Here is a 12,702-nt window from a genome sequence, read left to right as displayed (position 1 = left end):
CTAATTAGTACCGGCTGGTAATTATTAGAAAAGATGTTTACAAATATAATTATTTCATTGCGGTTTATTAGTAGTAGTAGTAGTAGGTTAGAAATTATAGTAGGTTCCTACTTCCTACCTAATCATTTTGATCAGTTTTCTGGGTAAGAAGTGCATACGAATACTTCTAGTGAGAAATACCCTAATTTATTTAATTATGTTATTACTCTAATTATGCGTGTTATATCATTATAATTTGAAATGGGTCAACCAACCGGAAGCTTTTGAAGGAAATCCCTTTACTCAGGGTAATAAGTACCAAGTGTACCAACCTACAGAAAACCGGAAGTTGATGGCCACTGTTTGGAACGACCCTGTTAACAAGTTGCTTAGTAAGTTAAGTGTTGTTTACTTTAATTTAATTAATGGATAGATATTAACTGAGGGATGTTATTATTTTTGATGTTTTATACTGTACATCGATTGAATGTCATGATAGATAAGAATTAAACTACTACATTTGCATAGACTTTGATATACCTTACCTACTGCCGCGGCCCCGGGTTCGAATCCCGGTAAGGGTATTTATTTGTGTGAGGAGCCTGTATATTTGTTCCTGAGTCATGGATGTTTTCTATGTAGGTATATAAGTATTTATATATTATATATATCGTTGTCTGAGTAGGCGTCATCCATATATTACGTCACAGTCTAAGGGGGGGGGAGGGGTCATACTAAATGTGACAATCCCTGTTAAAGGTATACAAAAAAGCGTGACATAGGGGGGGGGAGGGGTCCAAAAACCTGAAATTTGGTGTGACGTAATATGTGGATGATCCCGTACCCACAACACAAGCCTTCTTGAGCTTACCGTGGGCCTCAGTCAATCTGTGTAAGAATGTCCTATAATATTTATTTACTATTATTATTTATTTATTTATTTTATTTACTGCAACAGTTGTCATAAAAAGACAAATATTTTTTTGTCATGATTTGTCAATTGCACGTGTATTGTTCAAATTTTACAGTACCTTTTAAACTTTTGACATAGGATAGGTACTTCTACGCACTATAGTACTTTTTATTTTACTGTGCTAGTGTAGTGTGGGAAAGCAGCACCTTATATGTACTGGAGATAAGTATATACTCACATTTACACGGATTTAAACCCGTGACTTCCTGTTTCGAAGGCAATGTAACTAAAAGGTAAAGACTTTTGGCTATGAAATAAAGTTTATATAGTATTAATTAACGGCATTTATATAGCATTTACGTAGTTTATGACAACCAAAGAGTTAGTACGGTGCTCTATTGATTTTAAATTAACATAATGAGAAGAACGGTATCAGCCATTAACCATCTAAAATCAAGATTGCATTCTAATAGACAAATAATGGCAGACACAAATTCTTGGACCATAAACAAGTTTTTAATTTTTATTTGTGACCAAGTCTCGTCTCTGTAACTGTCTGCGGTTCTTTATCCAATAAAATACGTTTTTCTCAACGAAGTTTTAATCGGATCCTGTTGCCTATCGCATGTAGGAAGATTTTTATAAAATAACTTTATTTCCAAATAAATAATAATCTCCAGATTAAAATAATAAAATAAATTGAGACAGAGTCATACCAAGCTAAAGTTCAGAGCGATTTTGACAACCCCGCCCATGCAAAGGTTAAACTGTACCTAATATGTCATAATTTTATAGAAGTCTGTCAAATTGTCAAAATGGCAAGTAGTCAAAAGTCCTAATAACTACTTGTATGTGGTATGTAGTTATAGCGTTATATGTAGGATTATAACTAGTAATATGTCTTAGTTTTACATGAAAATATTTTAATATTTATTTTGTGTCAACTCTTCCAACATCTTTTAATTTATTTTGAAATACTTTCCAACATCTTTCCATGTACTTTTATCTAATATCCTTAAGTTTATATACTTCTTGAAAAGAATTTATAGTTGCAGGCGCCATAGGTTACGGTGACCGCTTTACATACGGACCGTATAACGAAATAAAAAAAAAAAAAAAAATACCATTAGAACTGTCAACATCTCCATGTACTTTTATCATATACTTATATTATTCAAATTAACATTAGAACTGTCATATTTATATTATTCTAGGCACGGTGTAGGTATATCTTTTGTTATTGTTCGGTATTTTCGCTGTGACGATAACGTAACCGGTTATTCTTTCGTCTCCACCAATTTATTTCCAAAACATCTTTGACAAAACGTACTTTATATTAATAAATCCGTGGCATTGTAATGCAAGTAGGACCGATTGCTATAATTATATTTAACTATACCTAATTATAGGAACGAATAGCACGCATGCGTTGCCAATTAGGACAACAGACAGCTGTTCATATTGAGTTATTACCCGTATTAGAATTGTTATATGTAGTTAGTTATTGCCTTGTATGTCTTCACTGTTTTTGGAAGATAAATGTGATTGTGCAGTTGGGTAAATAATATATGTCATTGCTTGAAATATTGCGTGTTTTGAGGTTCTAAATTACGAAGTTAGTTGGTTTGGGCTTATTAACTAGAGCCTATACATATAATTGGAAGTATTAGTAGCAATTAATAATTTATAGTTTAGTATTATTATGATGAGCGACTATTTTTGTAATTTCAAATAAGTCCTGTAGTTATTACACCTACCATCATATTATGTTAGAACCCTGTAGCCCAATTAATGCCTGAGCATAGGATCCGCTTCTTGTCAGTCTTGAGTTTCTGTCGGCGAGTAAGGTTGTCAGGTCAATTTTAACACACCTCGGACACTGGCGATAAAATATATGAAAGAGGCGTGTTCCTAGCACACAGTCTAAGCTCGTGAAGGTGAACGCGTACTATGCTTGTACAAGTGAAATATGACAAGTCGACTTTTCGCGTTTTTGACAAGCGGTAACTGTGAGGTAACCGAGAGGGGGTGGTCGGCACTTTCAGCGGGGAGCGGGAGTGGCCATACTGTACGATAGTACTCTTTATTATACTGTGATTTTAGGGTTCGGAGTGTGCATGTCTTTACCTCTGGAGTTGCATACATTGATATTCTATGGAAACTGCATATTATCAGACGACGTATTATAAAATGAATCCATATAGGTATCTCGGTCCCGGGTTATTAGTGTCAAATGTGTAATGAATGATATCGATAACCCCACTCTCTCCCTTGACATCATAACTCAATATTAATTGTCGAAGAACTCAAAGCAATTTGATTACGCATAAAGGAAATATTAGAAAAAACGCGGATAGTCGCGTGAAAGTGTTGACCCCTCGAAACCGGCTTGAGGCGGGTGCTTCACGGCACTACACTGTTGCTCTAGGAATACACGTGTGTTGGAGCCTTAATGATAGTTTACTTTTTATAGACGCTCAAGCAAATATTGTCACAATAAAGGCCGCTAATTTGAAAAAAAATCAAGAAAAAAAAACTGTTGTCCCATAGACAATTTGAATTTCGCGCCATTTTAGTGACATACTTGTTTGCCCGTCTACAAAAAAACTGAAAAAAGTAATACTTAATACTTATAACCTAAAAAATACAATTTCACCGTAAAAATACCTATTTTGTATCAAAACAGCAGTCTGTAGCGCAGATTAAATGTTTATCATAAAAATATCTCGATCGGGGTAACTAAGTAGGTATTACAGGTTTTCCTCATTTTAGCCAAATTGTGTTTGTTTTTTTTATTTAAATTTGTTTTAATTAGTTATAAATGGCTTACCGGTTCATTTAATACTTATTTATAAAGCAGTTACCTAGTCTTCCCGTCCCTGTCTTCCCGTGGGTGTCGTAGAAGTCGACTGTGGGATTTGGGTTAAAATTGTGGCGTAGGCGAGAGGCTGGCAACCTGTCACTGCAATGTCACAATTTTTCGTTTTCTTTTAACCCCTTAATTGCCAAGAGTGGCACTGAGACTTCAGTAGTTTCATGTGCTCTGCCTACCTCTTTATGGGATACAGGCAGGGGCGGCTCACTCCGCGATCCTTTCGCCGCGCTACAAGTACATGCCGGCGGCCGCGAGTTCGCGGCCCATTCAGTGGCGACGACCTTCGCGCGGCGCAATAGAATTCAATGTCGTCTGCACGCGTGCGGTCCGTTTGTTAATGTAGGTAAGAATTTAGAATGGCGGCGTTTTGTGAACATCAAAGGAGTGAGCCTTCTGTACTTGTACTATTATATATTCTGTGATACAGGCGTGATTGTATGTATGTTGTATGTATGTAGTTACCTAGTTTGGTTCATAGCTGCATAATTATGTCACTTACATTTTTTTTTTCTTTTTACACTTGGTATCTTGGGACTCTCCAAGGCTCTTTACCTTAGTACCATAATTTAGGTACTTATGAGGGGAGGTAATGTGTATAATACCTATAAGTTGTTTTCCTCTACAACGCAAACTGTTAAACATGTAGGTAACAAAATCTTATGACATTTTGCATAGTAGTGAAAGTTATACGTCAAGATTTAAAGTTTCATTTCAACATGACTTCTTTTAAATGATTACCACGAATATTGGCAGTAAGCGGGTAAAATAACATGTTAAGTAAATCTCTAAATCAGACACTGACAATTATTCGGACACGAGATTTACCTCGCCGTGGCCTCACGTATATGCTAATATGTTAGATATATTCGACAAACCTCGATTTTCCAGTTATATGTCGTTATCGTTTAAATTAAAGATGCGAACTATTCTAAACCAGCTGTCTTCATGAACCTTGAAACGGTTTTTAAAAGTAAAATTTGAAATTGGAACGTTGAAACCGTTTGGATCTGATCAGATACATTTTTGAGGATCTGGGTGCCTGGTCAAGGTGCCAATCATTAGCGGCGTTAGGAACGCCACGCCAAGCTTATATCTCCGTCGCAATAATAAATGAAAGAGTTATAACAAGAGATGCAGTGTATCGTTCGCTACAGCATGAACGTTGGGTATTTTGTTCAAGAACTTTGCCAAAATGCTAAACATTGCACCGCAGAGAAGGAAAGGGCTATCTCTCTCGCATACTACATGACACTCTTCTATATTAGTGACAGAGAACAAATGATTGACACCTTTGCTAGGAATTCTGGAATTGCGTGTCTTTTACAAAGGACGTTGCAGCAATAATACATGGCATGAAATAAACACGCAAATCAAAACATTTTACACTTAGAGGTATTTATGTATGATTTCCATTTACTAGTTATTAGTTATGGCACATAATTATACGTTTTATAGTATTTTAAAGTTCTTACTTAATGGTCCATATCTGGATCTATTTATCGCAATGAGAAAACGGGAAATTTTATTGTAAGTAATGAAGGTACAGTCGTGGTCATAATATGCCTCCTTTCAATTTTTGGGCAGCCAATAGCCATCCCGAAACTTAACACCTTCGCTGCGGCAATTCTAAAATAAAAACAAAACCAAAAAAGTTTCTCAAAATAACAATTGGTTTTCGTTTTGGATTTTCATCTTACTATACCTACTTACATACTTACTTAATACTTATAACGACCTGACTTTGAGACCTGCAGAGTTAGCACATGATTGCCGCGAGAGTATGTCGCCGCGAGATAGACTATTCGTCCTTATGCCATTAATACAGTTAGAAGAAGACGTGTCATCTATTTTGCGGCGACATACTCTCGCGGCAATCATGTGCTAGGCCTACTGATAAGAAAATGCTAGTGCGAATACTAGTGAGACAAAAACACCACAATATGTACTGAAAAATAAGTTTATCACTGTGAATGTATAATATCTAGATACGATTGTAATTTCCTTTACTAGAACTATTAAGTCGTGATCGTATTATTACTGTCAGAATGAAAAATGCGTATTGATTAAAAATCGGTTAAAATGCGAGACGGTTTTTGCTCTAAGGGTTCGAAAGCGTAAAATTTATCTTATATCGAAGTATATTTTTATAACTACTTGTACGAACATTAGTATGAATATTTATGAGTACAGTTTGTTCTATTTCGTAGTAATTTAACAGATATTCGGTTTTGAACACAAAAAACCTAAACCTAAACCGGGGCAACAAGGAAAGACGGACCTACTAACCAATGGCGGGACTATCGCCTCAAATATTTTTTAAAAGAACAGCCTTTTACCGCGTATTTGCCTACAGGTCTCTACCTGTGTCTGTACACGGAACCCTAAAAATAAGATACCCCTCGGCTACCTTTATAAAAGTGTGAGCTGGTGCGTACCCATTACGTCCACCATTTTTATTTTCTTAGCGCCATCTTGGGGCTCACCTTGACATTTAAAGCGCGGATCCTCTTTTAATTTGCTAGCCAACATTGTTTCTGTTTATTTATTTTAATCACGGCTATATTTCGCAATTACAGTGGGAGATAAATCTGTGGGCTAGCCATTAATAAGGAGGTCTCCAGACGGTCTTGTTAACATAAGTGAATAATTACGGTTGGAGATGTCTTTATAAAGATTTCTTGAAAGTTTTGTCAAATTAAACCTTTTTGTTGTAATTGAGTTTTTAAATACTTGTGATACCAACAAAACAAAATAAATTATTCCTAGTAATCCTAGTATAAGTAATAGTTACAAGTGTTAAAATTAAAATAAATAGTCTGTATACTCGGACACAAAATTGCACGGTCAGTTTAGGAAGGCAATTTATTTATTTCTATTTGTCTATTGTTTATAAATACAGTTTGTATGTATAGTGCATATGTCCATGTAATTTCATATAATTATGAATTGTTGTCGTTATTAAATGGGATATTAACTATATTGTATGGAGAGGGCTTTTCTGCACTCTTGTCTCTTAAATGTAAAATTAATAAATGTACCCTTCGTATACCTATTTATCTTGTAATTTGTTAAATGTACCAGTAGGTTATGGTTTTCTTGTATTATACCTAGTGCAAGCAAATAAAATAAAGAAATCCACAGTTCCACACACGAAACCTAACAGTAACTGTTTGCTGCATAATCTGACGCTGCACGAAGTTCAAGGTGCATGTAGGGAAATAAAGCAATAAAACGCGATAATACCACGGTGATATGTGTTGCCACACGAAAGGTTCAGTAGTATAGGTACCTAGGCTGGCATAAAACGTAGTGATACAATGCTCTTTGGTCTGGCAGACTTCTTTGATATATTTTTGCTTAAGTATTTGTATTTTTCAATCATATCAAATCCCAAAAAATGTTTTGGTGAAAATTAAGTGTTTTGCGGACCAGCCTATAAATCTACCTATGTGCCAACACAATACTTACTCAGTTCGTAGTTTCTAGCAACTTTAAAAAAAGAATCTCGCACCTTTACACTTAAACTATCAATAGACGCCTGAAATAAGTTTATATTGATTTTGGTAGTTCTTATACGGAAAAATTAAGATTAGATGTAGGTAGGTACCTACATCTAATCTTACGAACTGTTTAGGTAAACATATTAATTATTAATAGTTTGAACTAGGATTATCAGCCACATTTACAACTGATGCCGTAAAGGCCACCGTAAGTAGAATAACAGGCAGTCATCGTAAACATTTGTAGTTTCGTAAGAGTTTGTCAACTCCTGCGCATAGATAACGCCTGTGCTATCGCGAGAGTATTTTCGAGAAGACCAATGTGGAGGGACCTTTAGATCCGTCACTAACACAACCATAGATACTTTTTGGATGGTTTTATATTAGGGCTCATTCACACGGCGCGCGACCTATAATACCGCAAGGTACTGCAACGTATGTAAGTTCACGCAACGTTTTAACCCCTCGTGTGAGGATGGGTCAAAAAATTGTGGGTTAATGGGCCCTTAGTTTTTTCGTGCGATCTTCGCACACGGTAAGCGAATAGAATATGTGCAAATGACACCCCAGATAAAGCATGATTTGCAATTACCTTATTCAAAGATAAATCAAGGTTTGGATGAATAAAGAAAACGTGAAATCCGTTATGGACTGATTTTAAAATGTGTAAATATTTAGTTAATGCGCAGCGAAGGTTGGTAATTTATCATATGTCAGATTAAATGTTTTGAGTTTGTTTTTTAATTTATAATGAATAAACACACGTAATCGGACAAGTTTTTTCATTATGTTGAACGGTTAAAAGTATTAAACACACTAAAAAAAAATCGAAATTTCTTTTTAAAAATCTGGCTATCGGAAAATTTACTTATTAATAATGTTTAGTAGAATATCATAAAGTTATTTTTTATGATGAGAAAGATGGGTTTAGTTACTTACTTCTATCCACTTTTATTTCAGAATTGAATCGAAGCTAAAAAACTCAGAAAGTGGACCATAAACATTACATGCCATTTTATTATGGAGGGAAGGCTTGAAACAAGATCGTATTGAGAACGTAATTTCACTTTCTTATTGTAGCTTATTATAAATTGGAGCACTCTCGATTGTGCTCGAAATAATCATATTATTATTTTTTGTTTCTTTGACGATGCGAACGCGACCAATTTGTTCTCTTCGTACGAACTATAGGTACCTACTAAAGACTGTTAAGAAATTTGTCACTATAAACAGGCGCGAAATTGTAATTTTCTATGGGATGTTACACATTTGCGTTAATAATTTTTGAATTTGCTGTTTTTTTTAGTAACGGAAATTCCTTCACATACTTTATTAGGAATTCTTAAGCGGCTCCATTCGTTAGCTCTAAACTTCTAGAGCCTCTATCTAGAATTCTAGATAATAATATCATTTTAAAAGTAGGTACATAACAGCTTTTGAAACAATAATCACTGATTTGACACTGTTCACTGTTATAACCGATCTACATATATATCGTAATCGTATACGTTTTTTTTTCCTAGCCTATAATTGTGTCCCACTGCTGGGCAAAGGCCTCCCCTTTCTTCCGCCACTCATCCCGATTTGCCGCCTGCTCCGGCCAGTCGCCGCAAAATGCGTCGTCATCCCGCCATCTTTTCTTTGGCCTACCTCTGCCCCGGCTAATCTGTGGTGTCCAGTCGGTAGCCAATTGGACAACCCAGATAGGCTGAACACCTTACGTTCTGTTACTAGGAGGCTGTTTTTGTGTTAGGAGGCTGTTCTGTGTTGTTCACTTAACACTAAAAACCTGAAAACAGTTTGTTCAGAATCGAGAGTAGAATCGATTGAGCTATATCTTGATGGGGGTAATATTTTTATTTAAATTTGTATTATTAGTTATTTTTTACGTGCCTATTCTATTGTACTCGTAAGACAACATTGTGTATATCACATTGCTAGAGGTTGTTTACCTTTTTCAGTATTTAGGGGTATTAATACTGGCTGGTTACTTGGACGATTATTTTTTCCGCTACGAGTTTGACGTTGTTTGTCAGTTTAATCTTAATGTTTATCATAAGTCATAACAAATTGAATTCGTATGTCGTTAAACCTTATGTCGTTGCAGTAACGTACACAAATAAATAGTTTTATGGTTTATGGTGGAAGTTAGCAATTATTTTATTGAGTGTAGAGCTAAAAGTCAAGTAGAGGTGTACAGAAAATTAAAAATTCAATTTAAAAAAAAGTAACCATCAGATTAAAAGATGAATACTCTAGATGAGTTTAAAAAAATAAAAATCAGTTGGGGTGTCTGAGGTTTTGAGTGTTACCGGAAACACGTTGTATATAGTATTTAGAGCTAATTTCTGACGTTTGTTAAAGTTCGAATTGAGCTGAAGAATATTAGAAGTTAAGCTCTTATAGTGAACTTGGCGTTTGTTAACTAAATACAAACATAAACCCAAGTAGCAGAGTCCATATTTTTGAACTCCTTAGATAAGTGATACTTGTATATATAGTAAGTACGTTATCTGTAGGTAATCTAATAAGTTTATAGGCCACTTGCCCTGCGCGTTACTATGAAGGTCGGCGTCGCATACTGTCGCATAACTCGCATATGACATCGCACGCTCGATCGCGACCGTGAAATTTGGAGCGAAAATATTTATACCGCATAGGTACTAAAATGTCACACACTGTCTATTTGTACTAGGAGTAAATGAGATAGCACTATGTATCTGGGCAAGAAAACAATAAGAAAACTAACGAAGTTTACAGAATAAGGATTGTTTGTGAAGTTAAATCTCGTATTTTATTGAAATCGTGGTTTTAATATCAGATTCATTTCATGAGTCAAAAATCGAGCGAATGGTGATTTTTAGCCTTTTTTTACACCAATCCTAGCAATTACTTTGTATCGAGCTGATTTGAAATATAACATTTTTTGTTTTACTTTACCTACTCAAACAAACAGTTCTTCTAAAAAAAGTTTTAGAAAATTATGTCGATTTGAGGTCATTATGAGCTGTCAGCTTCATGAAGTCGCATACGACATCGCACGTTCAATCGCGACCGTGAAATTTGGAGCGAAAATCTAGATTTTTACCATTAGCGGGCCGTTAGTGCTGTTTCTTATAATGGGTTTCGATTGTTAGTTGTGACACTTGTGACATGATTGACAGGTGCTATACTTTATACAGCGTGTGTATTCCATACGGGCGAATATTTGAATAACGATTAGTATTGGACCTAAGGAGCCTAACTACATGGTTTTTTATTGAATAGATGAGATATTTTTTTTCATACATAATAATTCAGCACGCAATGTATTACGTCCACATCAATTAGCGTACCTACCTAAACGTCATTACGACATGACGTTTATGTCATGTCAAGTTAATATGGACGGCGTACACAGATTCAAAAAAATAATTACTCTTAATTAATAACACTTTTTAATAAAATGATTATCCTATATGATTCGTATGATTAGATACTATAACTGGATACATTATTCGCCCGTATGGAATCCACACGCTGTATAAATTATAAGTACTTATACTAGCTTCTGCCCGCGGCATCGCTCGCGTTAAATTCGAAAATTGCGGAATGCTCCATAGTATCTACCTATGGAGGGTGGGTGTTTGTATAAAGTCCATACAAACACCCACCCCCCATTTTAGGGAAGTGTAAAAGTAGCCTATGTCACTCTCCATCCTTTCAACTATCTCCACTTAAAAAATCACGTCAATTTGTCGCTCCGTTTTGACGTAAAAAAGAGATACACACTTTCCCATTTAAAATATTAGTGAGTAATTCGTGTTTGTGAACAGTCAGAACAGTCTTTGTTTTTTTCACCACGGTGTCTAACTGGTAAATATTGGCGCTGAGTACCGATGTTATTAGAAATGGGCGCAAAAATGACAGTTAGTCTGTCAAGTGTCTAGGTGTCTCTGTTGGATCATCACTCTTGGATGGTCACTCTGTTGAAACAGATGCCTGTAGCAAATCCTGTTACAAAGAGGCTTTGCCAAGGAACTCCAAGTCCAAGCCTTGGATTGCCTTAGTATGATTCTATTGATCTCTGTTGGAAATGATAACCCTGGGCAAAATTATAAGATTCTAAATAAAAACACTATTTCTTTCCTATCATGGTTATTAATTTTCTTTTTGCAAGATGCCTGTAGCAAATCCTGTTACAAAGAGGCTTTGCCAAGGAACTCCAAGTCCAAGCCTTGGATTGCCTTAGTATGATTCTATTGATCTCTGTTGGAAATGATAACCCTGGGCAAAATTATAAGATTCTAAATAAAAACACTATTTCTTTCCTATCATGGTTATTAATTTTCTTTTTGCACGTGTAACGTACGACGTTTTTCAGTACAGATGGCCCTGCGAACTTTCGACCTGGCAAGAAATTAACCACTTCTTGGACTAGTGCGTAAAAAAGCACCATCTGGAGGGCGATTTTTGAATCTCGCATACGGGATTTTGTCACTAAAATACCGGTTGAAAACGGTGACTTGCTTGTTATTTTCAGTGACAATTTTCTGAATTCGAACGCGTGAGACTCAAAAATCGGCCCGCTGTACTGACAAATCAATTTTCACGATTTGGTCTCAATTTGTAACGCCGTGTCTTGCGTGGGTGACGGTCGCGCGATCGTCGCGCGACCGTCGCCGTCGCGTCTCATCGCATCGTCTACTTCCATATCGATAAGGTTTGATTTCGTATGCGTCGCATCGCCGTCGCGCGACCATCGCGCGACCGTCGCCCACGCAAGCCACGGCGTAACAGTTACAAAAAAAAAATTGCACAATTTCTTATATTTTAGACTTTTTTTTCTTGGATGGACTTGAGAGCAGTGTTGCCCATAGCCAGTGTCGAGTAAAAAGGGTAGGAAATTATATATTTTAGACTTATTAAATAACACCAATGTTGCAACACTGAAGTAACCTCTGACATAAAGTTTCGCAACGAACATTTAGGTTCAGCTATTGAAAAATATTAGATTAGCGTTTACTCTACTTACTATTTTTTCCTTCCCTTGATCCGGTCTTCGACGTCTTTAGACTTATACTGACCGGGATGTTTTTTGATTTTTGTCGAGCTCCCGATATTTTTCGACGCAGTTACATGCATCATAGGCCACGTCATTGCCTTTGGCTAGTCTGTGGTCAAAAATAAGCCCATTCATAATTAAAAAAAAATCATGATCACGGAAAATAATACACACGGTCAATACTACACACACACGGTAATAGTACACGGTCAATACAAGTCTAATGAAAATAACCGTGAATCATTCAAAACTCCTCGACGTCTTCTTTTGTGATAGTCTGAGAGTGCGAGAATTGGCGTGTCTTTGTTACCTACCTAATTGTTACAATATTTAGGTAGCTACGTTCATTTCCGTATAAATTATACCTAACTAGATCATTCAAGCGAAACGT

At 35.9% G+C, this 12,702-nt stretch overlaps 1 protein-coding gene across 1 annotated transcript in view; it reads left to right on the top strand.

Annotated features, from left to right (window-relative positions):
* The window catches only part of LOC125236255, a 162,807-nt gene that overhangs the window by 370 nt on the left and 149,735 nt on the right, over positions 1-12,702 (top strand). The gene's annotated exons all lie outside the window — the stretch shown is intronic.

This window comes from Leguminivora glycinivorella, chromosome 19 (genome assembly GCF_023078275.1).
Source record: "Leguminivora glycinivorella isolate SPB_JAAS2020 chromosome 19, LegGlyc_1.1, whole genome shotgun sequence".
Lineage (NCBI taxonomy): Eukaryota > Metazoa > Arthropoda > Insecta > Lepidoptera > Tortricidae > Leguminivora > Leguminivora glycinivorella.
This window is presented reverse-complemented; position numbering and strand designations above follow the sequence as displayed.